Source organism: Moschus berezovskii, chromosome 26 (assembly GCF_049115385.1).
Source record: "Moschus berezovskii isolate FMDL1 chromosome 26, NW_MosBer_1.0, whole genome shotgun sequence".
In the NCBI taxonomy this organism is placed as follows: Eukaryota; Metazoa; Chordata; class Mammalia; order Artiodactyla; family Moschidae; genus Moschus; species Moschus berezovskii.
Window position 1 is genome coordinate 9,121,363 of NC_142485.1, and position 16,785 is coordinate 9,138,147.

Consider the following 16,785-nt stretch of genomic DNA (forward strand, 5'->3'; position numbering starts at 1 on the left):
GTTGGCTCAGGAAGGTGTGCTCTCTCTATATATATATATAATACTTATATGGATATGAATATTAGCCATAAAAAGAATGAAATGTTGCCATTTGCATCAACATGGATGGACCTAAAGATTGTCACATGAAGTAAATCAGATGGAGAAAGACAAATATTATATGGTATCACTTATATGTGGGATCAAAAAAAAGAACACAAATGAATCTATATAAAAACAGAAATAGACGCACAGACTAGAAAACAAACTTCTGGTCACTAAAGGGTAAAGGGAGAGAGGAAGGATAAATTAAGGGCATGGGATTAACAAACTTGTTTGTTAAAAAACTGTACAAACTATTTTTCATAAAATAGAAAAGGGAGTTACATTCAATATCTTGTTTTAACTTATAATGGAAAATAATCCGAAAAAAATAACTGAGTCACTTTGCTATACACCTGAAACCAATGCGATATTGTAAATCAACTGTAGTGCAGTTAAAAAAATCGAGGTAGAAGATCCAGCCAACACTATGATGGGCGGATGCCTGTGTGCCCACTCGGGGCTGCCATCTTGAAAAGGTACCAGCCTTGCTGTGAACGGGGAAGGGTCTTTGGTGCCCTTGCTGACACAGTTTGAATTAATAATAGCATCCTTGTATGCCCAGCCCGAAAGAGAAACATGCAGCTTCATGGCACCATCTGACCCTGGGATGAGTATTTAAAGTCAGACTATTGTGGGAAATCACAGGAAGGTATATAGACTTTCCCACTTAGGCCCAGCTATTCAGCCACAGATTTGCTTCCTCCTCCCAGGAAAGGAGGTGGGTCCCCTCCCAGAATAGCAACCCCAGGTCTGCCTGGTAGAAACGGAATCCGGGGGTTGTTCCAAGGGATGCCCAGTCCTTGGATGAGATTTCCTTTCTCTTTATCCCTCCAAGGGGAGAGTGTGGAGATCCCAGGGGGAACCCCCCAGTGCGGGGAGGCAGGGAAGGGCAGGAGTTGCTGGCTGGGCTGAACTGGGGAAGCTGACAAAACGCAACCCGCTCTCAGCCCCCTTGAGCGCCCACTTCCCGGCGCCTCATCACCCCCAACCCGCTGTAACGCACGGTGTAATCTCGCTTCTAAACACCGAATTACAGAAAACCAGGGGGAAAAAGCCCCGAAAGGAAGAATTAATTTCTGCTTCCCCATGCAAATCCTTTGGCCAGTCATTGAAGGTTCAGAGCAGGACCAATTCAGCTCCTTGTGCAGATTCCAAGCTGAAGGCGTTCAGAAAAGAAGAGAGAAATTGAATGGATTTACTTTTCTAAGCACCAGCATTAACAAAGGTTCCATTTTCCATGGTTATGGGTCTGGCGAGCCGGCTCTCCCTGACGAGCTCTCCAAACACATGTGCTGGCCTGTTGAAAAGGCCTCACTGTTGACTGACAGATAATTGAAGTGACAAATTGTTTCATTGTATTTGGCAGGGAGAGTGCTGTATTAGATAATTATGGGGAACAGAGGAGCTCTGGGGTCTCAGGTCACAAGACATGCCTGACCCTATTTTCTGAAGCTCTGAATGGAGTCCTGGGTCCCAGATGACCTGAGTGAGGGGCTCTTTTTCCCTTGATGCTGCGTTTTTGTGTGGTTTTTTTTCATTCCCCTCCCCCTCCAGGCTCACCCTTCCCCCTCTTTTCCGATCTAGTGATTAAGAGCCCAAGCATATAGGGACCTCCAGAGCCGAGAGAGGGCCCTGCTCTCGCCCCCATCTCACCCCAATGCCAGTTCCTGGCCATTTGGGAAAATAGCTTGTGGATTTTATCCACAGCAGCAAGTTTGCAAACTCGTCATCCTCGGTTTGGCTGCTCACAGCGGCCTGAAAGGAGGCTGGCTGGTGTGGAGGGCAGGGGGCTGGGGTCAAGGGAGTCCCTTCAAATGGCTGTGGGTGCTGGGGGCACATCCTGCCAGAATAAAGCGGGTAAGGGGTTTTTCTGTGTCATCAGGTCTTCCTGCCTTTGGCTTACCTGAAGAAAAATTAGGGGATGAAAAAGAGCTAAAGATTATTATTAGGTAGCAGCACTATCTCTTTTCCCAGCTAAGCCCCAGGAGGGTCTTATCATTTGTTGGTGGAGAAACAGGGGAGCCCTCAGGTTGGAGAACGCCCCATCTGGCACTCTTTGCTTCAAATACTGGGGCCTCCGAGGAGATAATGAAAAAAGTTTCTGTGAGGTCAGAATACAAATTGTGTCCACCTCCGCCTTTCAAGAAGCTGCAAGCACATCATGTGTAAGGGGTACACGGATGGGTGGGTGGGTGGGTGGGTGGATGGGTGGATGGGTGGGTGGATGAGTGGATGGGTGGATGGGTAAGTGGATGGGTGGATGGGTAAGTGGATGGGTGGGTGGGTAAGTGGATGGGTGGATGGGTAGATGAGTGGATGGGTGGGTGGATGAGTGGATGGGTGGATGGGTAAGTGGATGGGTGGGTGGGTAAGTGGATGGGTGGGTGGGTGGATGGGTGGATGGGTGGGTGGATGAGTGGATGGGTGGATGGGTAAGTGGATGGGTGGGTGGGTAAGTGGATGGGTGGGTGGGTAAGTGGATGGGTGGATGGGTAGATGAGTGGATGGGTGGGTGGATGAGTGGATGGGTGGATGGGTAAGTGGATGGGTGGATGGGTAAGTGGATGGGTGGGTGGGTAGATGGGTAGATGGGTGGGTGGGTGGATGGGTAAGTGGATGAGTGGATGGGTGGATGGGTAGATGGGTGGATGGGTGGATGGGTGGATGGGTGGGTGGATGAGTGGATGGGTGGATGGGTAAGTGGATGGGTGGATGGGTAAGTGGATGGGTGGGTGGGTAGATGGGTGGATGGGTGGGTGGATGAGTGGATGGGTGGATGGGTAAGTGGATGGGTGGATGGGTAAGTGGATGGGTGGGTGGGTAAGTGGATGGGTGGATGGGTAGATGAGTGGATGGGTGGGTGGATGAGTGGATGGGTGGATGGGTAAGTGGATGGGTGGATGGGTAAGTGGATGGGTGGGTGGGTAAGTGGATGGGTGGATGGGTAGATGAGTGGATGGGTGGGTGGATGAGTGGATGGGTGGATGGGTAAGTGGATGGGTGGATGGGTAGATGGGTGGATGGGTGGATGGGTGGATGGGTGGGTGGGTAAGTGGATGGGTGGATGGGTAAGTGGATGGGTGGATGGGTAAGTGGATGGGTGGGTGGATGAGTGGATGGGTGGATGGGTAGATGGGTGGATGGGTGGATGGGTGGGTGGATGGGTAAGTGGATGGGTGGATGGGTAAGTGGATGGGTGGATGGGTAAGTGGATGGGTGGATGGGTAGATGGGTGGATGGGTGGGTGGGTGGATGGGTAGATGGGTGGATGGGTAGATGGGTGGATGGGTGGGTGGATGGGTAAGTGGATGGGTGGATGGGTAAGTGGATGGGTGGATGGGTAAGTGGATGGGTGGATGGGTAGATGGGTGGATGGGTGGGTGGGTGGATGGGTAGATGGGTGGATGGGTGGGTGGGTGGATGGGTGGTTGGATGGGTGGATGGGTGGATGACTGGATGGATGGGTGAGGGGCTTCCCTGTGTCACACCTCCTGCCCTTCCGCACACACCAGGCAGTCATTCTCAGGAGTGGGGGGGAAAGATCCAGGGTTTGAGATGCCTCGGATGGTTCAGAGAGAGCCCAGAGCAGGCCAGATGGACCAGGAAAGAGCCTCCTTTCTACTTTACAGGAGTAAGTGAGTGGCTGATCTTCCTGTCCTCAGCCTGTAGCAGCTCAGGAAGAGGGGGACAGTAGATTGGAGTCCAAGGATTTTCAGTCTAAACCTCTCTTGTTTTCTACAGAGCTTTGATGTTTCAGAAGATTCACTTTTCTTTCCAGTGGAAAGGTTATTAGAATTATACAGACGCTCAAGATTTCTCAGTTTCAGCTGAATTTTCACTCCCCACCCTGGACTTTCCCCGCTGCCTCCCCTTTTTATTTTTTTATTTTTCATTCTTAAATAGAAGTCCAGAGGAGAACCTCAGAAGATGATTGTCATTTGATTTCTAAAAATAATAATAATAATAATAATGGTGGGAACACCTGAAAATTTGTGCAGTGTATGTGACCCATGGACTTTCTCTGTTTAAAAAATCCAATCACTTAAAAAAGAAAAAAAATCTCTCCAGTGGCTTTAAGGCAGTCATTCCCTGGGTCAAAATCTGCTGTGCTCATTTCAAGACTGGCTTTGACTGACTTACAAAAGATATATTCTGTGTGTGTGTGTGTGTGTGTGCGCGCGCGCGCACGCTAAGTCATGTTCATCTCTTTTGTGACTGCGTGGACTGTAGCCCACCAGGTTCCTCTGTCCATGGAATTTCCCAAGCAGTGGGTTACCAATTTCTTCTCCAGGGAATCTTCTCAACCCAGGGATCCTAGTAAGAGCTATTAACTGGAGGGGCTGTGAGCCTGAGCAGAAGCGAAGAGAGCAGCACAAGATCAGCAATGAAGAAAAAGGTTTCAGCGTCTTGTGATAAGATTACAGCATGGCTCTATGGCGAGTTTTCAAGCATGACTGTTCTCAGTTCCCTGGCACTTGCATGCTTCTCATCTCATCGGGAGATGGACTCGGATTCCCTTCCTGTAGGACTGACCTTAATGCCTTACCCGAACAGCAGGAAATGGCGGAAGTGACTTTCAGGGACTTTTATGGCAAGGTCATAAGCACTTTGCAGCTTCTCTGTCCGGGTCTCTTAGAATAGTTGCTTCTCGGGACACTCCTTGGGACATCCCTTCTAGTGGCCCAGCCACCATGCTATGAGAAGCCATATGGAGAAGCCACATGAAGTTGTTCCAGTCCTTAACCAACTGACCTCCAGCTGACAGTCAACTGTCAGCTGTCATCCATCTGCCAACTGCCAACTGTCGGCCATCCAGTTGAAATGGAGCAGGACCCTCTGGGGCTTTCCCAGGATGGAACCACCACCAACCCCCATGTCCTCTGCCTGCTTTTCGTCTGTGAAAAAACTTCAGTCAAAGAATACATTTAATCAGAGAAGTCAGAAAATGTAGATGCACAGGCAAGCAGTCAGATAAGATCAAATAATAATGACCGAGTCGTTAAGAAAAGCCAAGGACCCTTAGTTCCTCCTCAAGGGTTTTCGATAATACTCTGAGCCACATCCTTTGAACTGCTTTGTAGATACTGAAACCCTCACCAGGTGGAAGAAGTTAACTACATTGTGACTAGACTGTAGCCATGACACAAGCTGACACTGTCCCAAGAACTGGCCTCGAAGAGATTGGAACAGACTAACCCTCGAACTAAAGATTAACTGACTTAAAACAGTCAAGAGGATGCTGATCAGACCACGGATGACCAATTTCAAGATAACTGTCAGAGCTGACTGTTCTTTTCTGCATCTGGTCCCCTTCCTCTGTCTATATACCCAGGAAACTCCCCTTTAAAACTCTGGCCCAGTGATATGTGGGCAGGGGACGAGAGGGGAATTGGCTTTTGGGCATGAGTCTGCCTTCTCCCCAGGTTTATAGCCTCTGAACAAAGCAACCTTTCCTTTCTACCAACACCTGCCCCTTGAGTCTTGCTTTTAAGCCGGGAGCAGACTAAACCATTAGAAGGCTTCAGCCCTGACCCCTCTCTATCCAAATACAGTCCAGGAGACATCTTAAATGAGCACAGCCCAACTGCCCCATCAACAGACACGTGATAGGCAGTAACAAATTATTGTTTCAAGCCATGATGTTTTGGAATTGTTTGTTAATCAGGCAGGTGACTAGCACAAAAAAAAAAAAAATGAGGCTCTGGCCCTAAAACCTTGTCTCAGGGAAGGAGCTAAAGAGAGAAGGGTGACTCTAGAAGAGGTAGGAGAAATAGAACACTGTCTATGAACAGAGAGAGGCAGAGACCTAGAAGAAGGAAGCAGAAATTCTATGGTCCAAAGGATGTTTCAGCTGATGTAAGACATGCAGCTCGCCCCAAATGCTTTGACGTGCTAGGGAAACAGTGTCATGTTTTGCTCTCCTTCTTATTAAAAGGGTGCTTTTCCCCATGAAATCAATCTGAAGGACTCACCACATTAGGCAGCCTCTCCTCCCCACCCTGCTTTAACCTGTGCAACTGAGTGACTCGATTCCCTTGACGGGAAGGGCATGTAATGTATGGGATTCTCCATGTGGGGTAAGTAAAGGTTGAGGATGTTTTCAGGAACCTGAGTGACGAGTTTTGAGAGTTTGCATCCAGAAGCTGGAGAGATTTGCAGAAATCCAAGGTTCATCAGGAAAACAGTCTGGGGACTCTGCCAACTCAGTCCCTTGACCCCATACAGTGCTGGATGCAGGAGCAAGCACGTCAGTGACATCGAAGGTCCTTGCATGGGGTTCCCATCGCTCTTGCCCAGTGGACTTATTTGCTGTTTCCTTTTCCCTGCTTCTCCATCCCATTGCACCTTCTGGCAGAGACCCTTCCGTGGTGGTTTAAAGACCTCTTTGGAAATGAATGGTCTCAGCCCTTTGTTTCTAAACCTCCCTTTTGGAGTCAGGCTCCCAGGTGGACCTTCATGCAACTCTGGCAAACAGGCATGCCCTCCTGGGGCCTCAGCCTGGAGGGAGCCTGCAGACAAACCACTCTGCTAGCTGTCTCTTCTGAAAGAAGAACAAAGAGGAGACAGATATTCCCTGAGAAAATTCAATATGAAAAATTCAGGTTTCATAGGAGGTAAATTAGAAAGCTATTCATACTGTAGGAGGTATTCCTTTAAACGTCCACTAGTGCATTTAAATATAATTTGATTTTAAACCTTCACCAAAGTAGCATTTCATCAGGCTGTGTTTACCATGTAAAGTGAGAGGGACAGATGTTTATAAGAAGGGAATCTAGCAGAAAGTGCCTCAGTCTAGAGACAAAGGGAGCCGTTGATTGATTTCTCAGAGGGGGAGATATTTTTCTACCTTCTGGAGTTAAAAACAAACAGCCAAAGAGGTGGACAAATCAGGCTTTCTGTCGTCAATTCACTTCACCAAGCACTTTGTAAAAGAACCTATATGCTCCCATTTGGAATATGCCAAGTAAAGGGTTTCAAACTAGTAAAGTATGCATACTAGGAAGAAGCCATCTTAAAAAAATATAACAAGGTGAAACAAATCTTACTATTGTAAAAGGGTATAACATGAGGCAATATTCTTTATTTCTTTATTCCATATCATTTCTATAAAAATAGGCTGATACTCTTAGGTCTCAGGAATGGAAAATGAATTTTGTCGAATTATCTAGAAAGAAATGTCTAGATATATCTGTGAAGACCTTTAGATTCTGAGTTAAACTTCTCAGACAAACTTATTCTCAGGGTAAATCAAAATCAAATCCAAACAACCAAGCTAAACAAATAGACCAGAAGGGGGGAAAAAAAGCCGACAGTAACAAAAACAAAAGCGAAAAAAAAAATTAAAAAATTAAAAGGCTTTGTGGAAAGAAATTACAGTTAGAGTGGAGGAGAAATGGAAGCTTAATTGGGTTTGATTCCACGTAATTCAACTCAACTCAGCCCACCCCAGCCCAACCTAACCCAACTCAACCCAGGCCATTCCAATCCAATCCAGTCTCATCCAACCTAATCTAATATTTATTGAGTGCCTACTATATGCTGGCAGGCTGTTAGAGTCTGTGGATTCGGAATAGAGTGGGACACACTCTCTGATCCCAAGAAGCTCTGTTTGCAGCATCTGCAGAGGATCAGATGTACATTCATATATGAGAAAAGGTCCCGGGCTAGTCCATTGCTTCCTGGCCCTCTGGGAAAGCCCTGCCCTTATGACCCCACCTCTGTGCTGCCAGCTCAGGCCAGTGCCTTCTTACCTCTGCACAGAGCGGGTACCACAGCTCCACGTGCGTGGCCGGGGGGGTGGGCACACATGGGCAGTGTGCCTGGTCAGATAGAGCTCATCTTTTCCAGCACATTTGCTGGAGCTTAAATTTCGTTTATGATCCCTTTTATTTCTCTCCCACTGTCAGCCTAGCACAAATAATAATTATTAAAGCCCTTTCCCCACTATCGAAATAAAATACAGCCAGAGAGCTAAAGCACAGCCAGTCCATTGAGAGCTGCCTGAAGCTGGGTAAGGCCAATAATTCAAAACAGATGAACGAACGGCAAATACTATGGGCTCAGTATCCCAGGCTGACCTGACCTTTGAAACTTGCTGAAAGTTATCCTTGAAATTCCCCAGAACTCCTTGAATAACTTCTGTAAAAGGCTTATTTATCACAAAGTCATAAATAATATTCGCTAGGTATGTGCTCCATCTATCTAGAAAATGAACGAGGCCAGAGGACGTGAGCCCAGTGGCTGAGCCGGGGTGGGGGTGGGGTGAGCGGGGTTGTGGGGTGACCGTTCACAGCTCTGGGGAGAAACTACAGAGGAGCTGCAGCTTTCCATCCTCCGTCCGTGAGGGTGGGGGTGTAACAGGAGGGTTGCTCGAGGAATTTGGTTCAGTACAGCAGATTTTAATTTCATTGCCTCTACACAGAGGTGGCTGCAGATGGCTGTCAAGAGACATAGCTCTGGCAAATAATTCAAGTGATACTTTTACAATCACCAAATGGTTTCTGGGCAAGATCCCAAAGTCCCTTCCTCATGAGGTCGGTGCTCTGCAACTGCCTTCTGTGAACGCTAGAGGCACGAGTCATTCATTCAGTCAGTCAACAAATCTATCCAAAGGGATCATCCTCGTTTTCTGAGGGCTATAGAGATATGAAGGATTCGATTACACCTTCCAATGAATCTTTGTCGTTAGAGAGACAGAAAAATACGCGAACATCTAGGACACTATGCGGAAAGCGATAAGCATCTTAGGGCAGGAACAGAGTCAGCGCACTAGGAATCCAGGGGATGACTTCCTGCTTTTGGGGGCAGGCAGTGGTAAGAGGGGGGCAGGGAAGGAGATGAGAGGATTTCTAGAGGAAACCCCACCGAGCGGAATCTCAAAGTCTGGGAAGGATTTAGCAGGGCAGGGGTGAATCCTTCCAGGATGAATGGAGTGTGAGAAGATCAAATATAGACAGATACAAGGCTTGGCCCCAAACAGGCTATGAATTTAAAGAGGGGTTGGTGGTGGGAAGGGAGGCAGGGGAACTAGGGCCATGGACAATGCTTCTCATAAGATCTAAGGAAGATGGTGTTACAGGAATGGAGAGAAGGGGATGGGCCACACCTCTCATGCAGGGCGACAGAAGTCGGCATCTAATTGTCTGGGTGTTGCGGGCTGGGAAGGCAGATGAAGGGATCCTCAAGCAGTAATGTGAAGATCGTTTCCTTTCTCCAGTGTGTGATGCTATTAAAGATGATGCTATTCAGCCTCACCGTCTGCGTCTGCCTGCTGGGAATTGGGGGTCAGCAGGGACGTTCGGAGGTGAAGCCTGCTTGGAGGAGAGAATCACAAAGGACAATCAACTGTGTCTTACGCAGCTGACAGCTGAGGCCAGGAAAGGTGTGAGGTGTCTGCAGGTGAGGAGGATGGAGCCTGTCGGGGGAGGCTGAGGAAAGGGAGGGTCAAGAAAAGAAGGGTGCACAGCCTGCAGGAGGAAGCCTGGGCTCTCATGAGCGCATGTCCGGGAAAGTCGAGGTGGGGAGAGAGGGAAGTCGAGAGAGTGCCCGGGGAGTTCCCTGATGGTCCAGTGGTTGAGAGACTCCAAGCTTCCAATACAGGGGCCGGGGGTTCAGTCCCTGGCTGGGGAACTATGGGCTCACAAGCTGTGTGGTTAAAAAATAAAGCAAATAAATAAATAGGGGGAAAAGTAACTTACAAGAAATGAGCACTTGTCCTCATTCTGATGAGGTCAGAGGGCACAGAGAGCCACCTTGAGATCTGGGGAGGTGGCTGGTGCTACACCAGGTCGGCAGGGAGCAGTAGTCAGGACCCCAGCCTAATGTTTTGCCTCTGTTTTTATTCTTCATCCAGGGCTGATGTTGAAGCTGAAGCTCCAATACTTTGGCCACCTGATGCGAAGAGCTGACTCATCTGAAAAGACCCTGATGCTGGGAAAGGTTGAGGGCAGGAGGAGAAGGGGACGACAGAGGATGAGATGGTTGGATGGCATCACCGACTTGATGGACATGGGTTTGGGTGGATTCCGGGAGTTGGTGATGGACCAGGACGCCTGGCCTGCTGCGGTTCATGGGGTCACAAAGAGTCAGACATGACTGAGCGACTGAACTGAAGGTCCACTGGGCTCAGCTGGAGGCTGTTTCTCCACCTTTCCTCCCCGGAGTGCAGAGCTCTGAATTGGGTGGCTGGGCTGTTTGTCTTTTCGGGGGAAGCGAGCCCTTTGGCAGGATGGTGGTTGGAAAGATTGGAGAGGGCAGGTTTGCCATGCCAAGGAGCTCTGCCCCACTATGCTCTGAAGACCCTGCTTGCTTTTCTGTGTTCTTCGGTGGCCTTCTTGGTGACCCCCAGAGGACACGTGCTGTCTGCAGGGCAGAGTACAACTGGTTGTGATGGAAGCCTCACTAGGAGCTTGACACGGTTCCCGAACAGGAACCTAGAGTGTTATCCTAGTGCTAGAGCTGAACGGGGGGTTGAGGGGTCATACTGACCAGGGGCCTCCAACCTGTCTGCCCAGGAAACCAGGTCTGGACTGAGTGTCCCAGGAAGCCCTCCAGGGTCATGGAGGGAGCCTGGCGGTGCAGCTTGAGTTGGTGTCTCCCCACCAGGGCAGATGTGATGCCGGGCTTCAGAGATGGAGTGGGGAACCCAGCTGCTAAAAAGGTGCAGAAATGACTCACGGGGATGATCTCCACCTGGCAGCACCATGAGCCACCATGGGGCCTGGTGGCTCAGACAGTAGAGACTCTGCCTGCAATGCCAGAGACCTGGGTTCAATCCCTGGGTTGGGAAGTTCCCCTGGAGAAAGGCATGGCAACCCACTCCAGTATTCTTGCCTGGAGAGTTCCATAGACAGAGGAGCCTGGCAGGCTACAGTCCATGGGGATCATGAAGAGTCGGACATGACTGAAGCAACTAACACGATGATGCCTGGCATAGAGTAGGTGCTTAATAAATATGAGCTGAAATTAAAACAGTGAGGAAATTCATTAATTCCATTATGATTAGAGAAGGAATAAAGTTTGAGGAATTAGGGGGTTGGATTATGAGTTCAGTCTCCTGTCACTGCACCATAAGCTTTTCCTCCCCAAACATCCTATTTCTTTAAGGACTTTGTATCTTCAACAGCTGCATATCTTTCTCCAGCTTCTTCTTGAAATTCCAGAGTCTTCCTCCAGGCCTGAGCAACTCAGTTTTCTTTCGGCACCTGGAGTGTTAGACCTCCGTCCATTGTTCACTCACTCACTCCTTATTCAGCAATTCTTTTTCTTTCTTCTTCTCTCTTTCTTTTCCTCTTTTTTCAATTACACCATGAAGACATTGTTAATTGGCCATCTATTGTAAGTCAGGTAAAGAAGAGATATTCTTGATGTTCCCTATAGGACTGTGTTTATATAAAAGGCAAGCTGGTGGTTCATGTCCTGGGGTGGCGGGTGCCCAAGTGGCCACGATTTGCCCCTGCCCAGACTCACACTGTCCTGCCTGCTCTCTGACCGCCCTCCCAGTTGGAGCCGGGCTCTGTCACGTGACTCGCTCTGGCTGCTGGGAAACCAGCAGAGGCTGAGAAGCACCTGTGTGGTGGGAGCGGTCCTCTCCCTATTTTCAGAACCTGTGTCTGCCACCATGTGAAGAAGCTTCACATGGGAGACACGCTGCCTGGTTGTTCTGTCATTCCGGTCGGCGGTCTGCCATCAACCAGATGTGGAAGTCACCCCATTACATGTCAGGGCTGTTTATGAAAGTGAAGTCGTTCAGTCATGTCCGACTCTTTGTGACCCCATGGACTGTAGCCTACCAGGCTTCCCCGTCCATGGGATTTTCCAGGCCAGAGTACCAGAGTGGGTTGCCATTTCCTTCTCCAGGGGATCTTCCTGACCCAGGGATCAAACCCAGGTCTCCTGAATTGCAGGCAGATGCTTTACCCTCCAAGCCACCAGGGACACCGGTTATCCTTGAGAGGCATGCATCAGGATGCGCCATGCTTTAGTCCCTGAATCATTCTCCAGCTATGGATCTCATTTTATTCTGTTCACACTTCTTTAAAAAATTTTAATTCTATCTATTTTTTAATTGAAGGATCCTTGCTTTACAGAAGTGTCTTGGTTTCTGCCAAACATCAGCATGAATCAGCATCGGTATACATATGTCCCCTCCCTCTTGAACCTCCCTCCCATCTCCCACCCCTTCCTACCCATCTAGTTTGTTACAGAGCCCCCGTTTGAGCTCCCTGAGTCGTACAGCAAATTCCCACTGGCTCTCTATTTTACATATGGTAACATAAGCTTCCCTGCTGCTCTCTCCATCCATCCCACCCGCTCCTTCCTCCTCCCCTTGTTCACCCTTTCAAAAACAAAATTTATTTATTTACTTGGTTGCACCAGGTCTTAGCTGTGGCATGTGGGATCCAGTTCCCTGACCATGGATGGAACCCAGGCCCCCTGTATTGGGAGTGTGGAGTCTTAGCCACTGGACCATCAGGGAAGCCCCTTGTACACACTTTCTTGAAAGCCATTTTCTCTCTTCCAACCCCTGGCTTGAAATCAACAATAACTATTTCTTGACCTCGCCTCACAAGATGCAAAGTATGAGCAGTCTCCACCAAATTCCCTAGTCTGCTGGGAGTGGGTGCAGTGGGGGAAGAAGTATGCATCTCCCAGGCACCCCCAGGGAGCATGGGAGAGATGCTCCTTCAACCAAGGAGCCTTGCAGACTGGGCTCCACTCTGTCAGGCACCCGAATGGAGGGCACCCATCACCCTCCATCCACGAGGAGCCTTAAAGGGCCAGGGATGGCCGTCCTGCTGCAAGGCCCCAAGGGGCAGCGTCTCTGTCCGCCCACTCAGGAGTCTTCCCTGGGTGAGGGCAGAGTCTCAGCTTCTGGGCACGAAGACCCAGCTGGGGAGTCTGTGCTTTGTTACAAGAGGGGATGGTCCCGGAGGGTTGAGTTGGAGCCTGCTTTGGGGTGCTCTGTGATTCAGTGGCCCCTGCATTTGTGGGATGACTTCTAGGGCTGGGGAGACTGTCAGGAAGATGGATAAGTGATGCAGATACACAAGTAAGGGGTGGTGGTTATAGAGATGCATGGATAACAGTAGCAGGAATCAGGGCGTCACTGGCCCTGCTAGCCGGGTGATGGTGCTCACAGTGCTGTAGGGCGGGGTTTGCGCTCAGCCAGCCTGGGTGCTGCCCACTTGCACAGGGCACCCTCTCTCTGGCTCTCCCACCTCCAACCTCCAGCTTCTTCACTCCAGTCATCCTGACAATGCCTTCAACATCCAACACCCCCTCCTGCCAAATCCAAGTCCCTTCCTCTGTCACAGTCCTTCTGGGCTTTGGTTTCTACCAACAGACAGTTCAGCCCAGATAAAGGCAGCCTGGTTAATCTGTATGTTACTGCAAGTGTTCCAGTCCCAGATAATACACTCACTGCAGGCACGTGGCTGGGCTCTTGGAGAAGGTCATGGAACAGCGAAACTCAGGCTGGGGTTTGGTTTGTACCTGGGGGTCCTGGGGAGAGCCAGAACAGATGGGGTCTCACTACCTCTTAAGTCATCATGAGGGCATGGCCATTCAGGCCTCCTCTGTGTGTCTGATGCTGACCTCTGAGCTGGGACAACAGAAAAGTCATGGGCTTTGGAGTCACATGAGTCTAATTTGGCCCCTTACAAGCTCTGTGACTTACAGTTTCACTTCCTGCCTCTGGACCTCAGTATTTCGCATCTGGATAGGAAAGTATCTCATCTAATAGGAAAAGTAAACCTTTTCCTAGCAAGTGTAGGCTTGCTGTGAGAATTGGAAAGAATAAATGAAAAACAGTTACCCAGGGTGAGTCCTTGCTGAAGGCACTTCTGGGATGAGGGCGTCCTCCTGCCTGAAGCCTTGGGGACACTGGGTGCCCCCAAGCTCAGGGCTGCAGGCTTGACTCTGGAGTCAGACCCTGTGGGCTCCAAGGTTGGTTCCACCAGAGATGTGTGACTTTGAGAAAGCTACTTTTCTGGGCCCCAGTTTCCTTATCTGTAAGGGGACAGTGTCAGTCCTTAAGTCATAGGGATTAAGTAAGGGATCTCGGAGTGTGATGGAGCTGGCACTGTGCTAGGCTAGAAGCATGGTTCGAGGGGGCTGGGGGAGGACTTCACAGGTTGACCGTTTTGCCTCCTCTCTCTCAGCTCTGTCTTTTGCCAGTGGTGGGGTCACTGCTGGGGCAGAGGCACCTGGGAGCAAGCTGTGGGGGCTGGGGGGGCTCAGGGTGGAGGTGCCACCCCATACTGCAGAGGGCAGGGGTTCTCAGGGTGTGATGGATCAGAGCATCTCACCTTAACAGGCCTGCAGAGCTGCAGACTGAACTTTCTGGGAGGGACAACCTGGGGCCTGGGGCGTGAGAGGTTTGGCATGCAGGTGGAAGGGAAAGAAATTCAGCTTTTGTTTAACTCCTGGGTGTGCTAGAGCATTATTGATATATTGATACATTATCTCCATTAGTCTTTGTGGATTCCTGAAGGTATGTTATTGCTTTTTTAAAATTCTTTTTTGGCTGTGGCATGTGGGATCTTAGTTCCCTGACCAGGGATTGAACCCACGCCTCTGCAATAGAAGTGCGGAGTCCTAGCCATGGGGGAAGTCTCCGCTATGTTATTATCACCCCGCTTTGCAGACAAGGCACCTAAGAAAGAGTAGTTTCCATCTGCTGAGGTCACGTGGAGAGGGGCTGAAGGGAGAGGGGCTAAGCCAGGTGTTTGCGGGGCTCCAGAGCTCCTCCTGGGCAGAGGCTGGGCGCGGCTCCAGTGGCTTCGGCATGATCCGCGGATCTTCCAGTTACCAGGGAGGCCAAAGCGAGCCGTGTGACTCGGGGTCAGCTGGATCCTTGGGGTGTGGCTCCACGAATCGGTCAATCAACAGACACAGGCAGACTCCAGCTTCGAACAAAGGCTCAGGGCAGCGGGGGAAGGAGACCTGCTGAGCTTGCCGACTTGGAACGGAGTCACCAGCTCGGCATTCGCTGAAATCGCCTCTGAAACTCGGATGGTAAGGCATCACAAACCCTCCCTTTTTCTCTTCTCCTGGAACTGTTCTTGACCACAATTTCTACTGTCCGTTTGTTTAGTTGGGTTGTTTCTCTATCTCCTGCAGAAAGGATACTCGGATCGAAAAGACAAGACAAACAAAAGCCTCAGTGAAATGAGAACTGCGGCTGATGGAGTTCCGGCTAACTGAAGCATCCTGCGGAAGGCGGCTTTTGTCCCTGTCACTCAGCATTGGTTTAGTGTGTATCTGCCATCGCCACTGACAACCAGCAAGTCCTGTGTGTGGTCACGTTACCTTCTAGGGTGTGTCTGGGCCAGAGGATAAAGGTGCCCAGCAGGTGGGTCTGTCCCTCCCTGATCTCCTGTGGGATCAGTGGCCCTTGGATGGGAGGAGGATCTCATGGGGTCGGACCAGCCCTGCTCTGCCCTTGCACGTTTTCTGCGCAGTGATCCCAGGTCTGTGTGATGGTTGCGGCTGAAATGGGTACCACGTGCGGGGAGGGGCGGGAGGGAGCCGTGGAGAGAAGGGCTGCAGGTCTGGCATCTTCCGTGGGCGGGGCCTCTCTGGTTAGGAAGCTAGCGGTCCCCAGGGCCTTTAGTTTATAGTTCATTGCTGTTTCTTCCTTCCTCCTTTTCCATCCACCCATCCATGACACTGTGTAAGAGATGTGGGATGACATACACAAGATGAGGTCCCTGCCCTTTAAGAACCTCCAATCTAGGAGGATGGGTGAGATAAAGATACACAGAAAGCAGGAAAACAGCAGGGCTGCAGAGCAGAGCATGACCGTGAGCTTTCAGGGGACAGGTCTTGCTGATGCGGTCAGGAAAAGAGGTGAGTGAGTTGGGCCTGGAGGGGTAGGTCACGGGGTTTCCATTGATGGAGGGGACAGGATCAGCCTGTCAGGGATCAGAAAGAGCAAAAGTCAAGGTTGGAGGGTGGGAAGCCTATGGGTGTCCAGGGAAAGGGGAGCTGCTCGGTTGGGCCGTGGAGGAGGATGGGTGAAGATAAAGATGGGGGAAGTTTGGAGCCGAGCTGCAGAGGGCCCTGACTTAAGGCTTCGCTGGGAAAGGCAGTCAGGATCCACACAGGGTTTCTGGCTGGTGGGTGCCTGTCCTAAGCAGTGTTGACACACCGCAGGCAGGGACTGCAACACCAGGAAGGGCTTTCCGTGGCTCTTCTTGGATGCCAGGGGGTGAGTCCACACCCACTGTCCCTCCCGGACCCGGAGGTGCCTGCCATGACTTGCCGGGTCATTCCTCTCCTGTCCCAGCACTGCAAGCCACTCCCATTAAGGTGAGGATCCACGGAGTAAGCCCCGCCAGACTTGACTGGATGACTAACTGATGGGTCACCCTTATGGAAGGAAAACATTGACCAGAAGAACCTGTCCAAGGGAGGCAGAGTTTGATACAATTAAATTTTGTCAGAGACAGAGAGGCATTGCCTGGTAGATGTACATGTCCCAGCCATGACCGGAGAAGGCACTGGCGACCCACTCCAGTACTCTTGCCTGGAAAATCCCATGGACGGAGGAGCCTGGTAGGCTGCAGTCCATGGGGTCGCTAAGAGTTGGACACGACTGAGTGACTTCACTTTCACTTTTCACTTTCATGCATTGGAGAAGGAAATGGCAACCCACTCCAGTCTTCTTGCCTGGAGAATCCCAGGGACGGGGGAGCC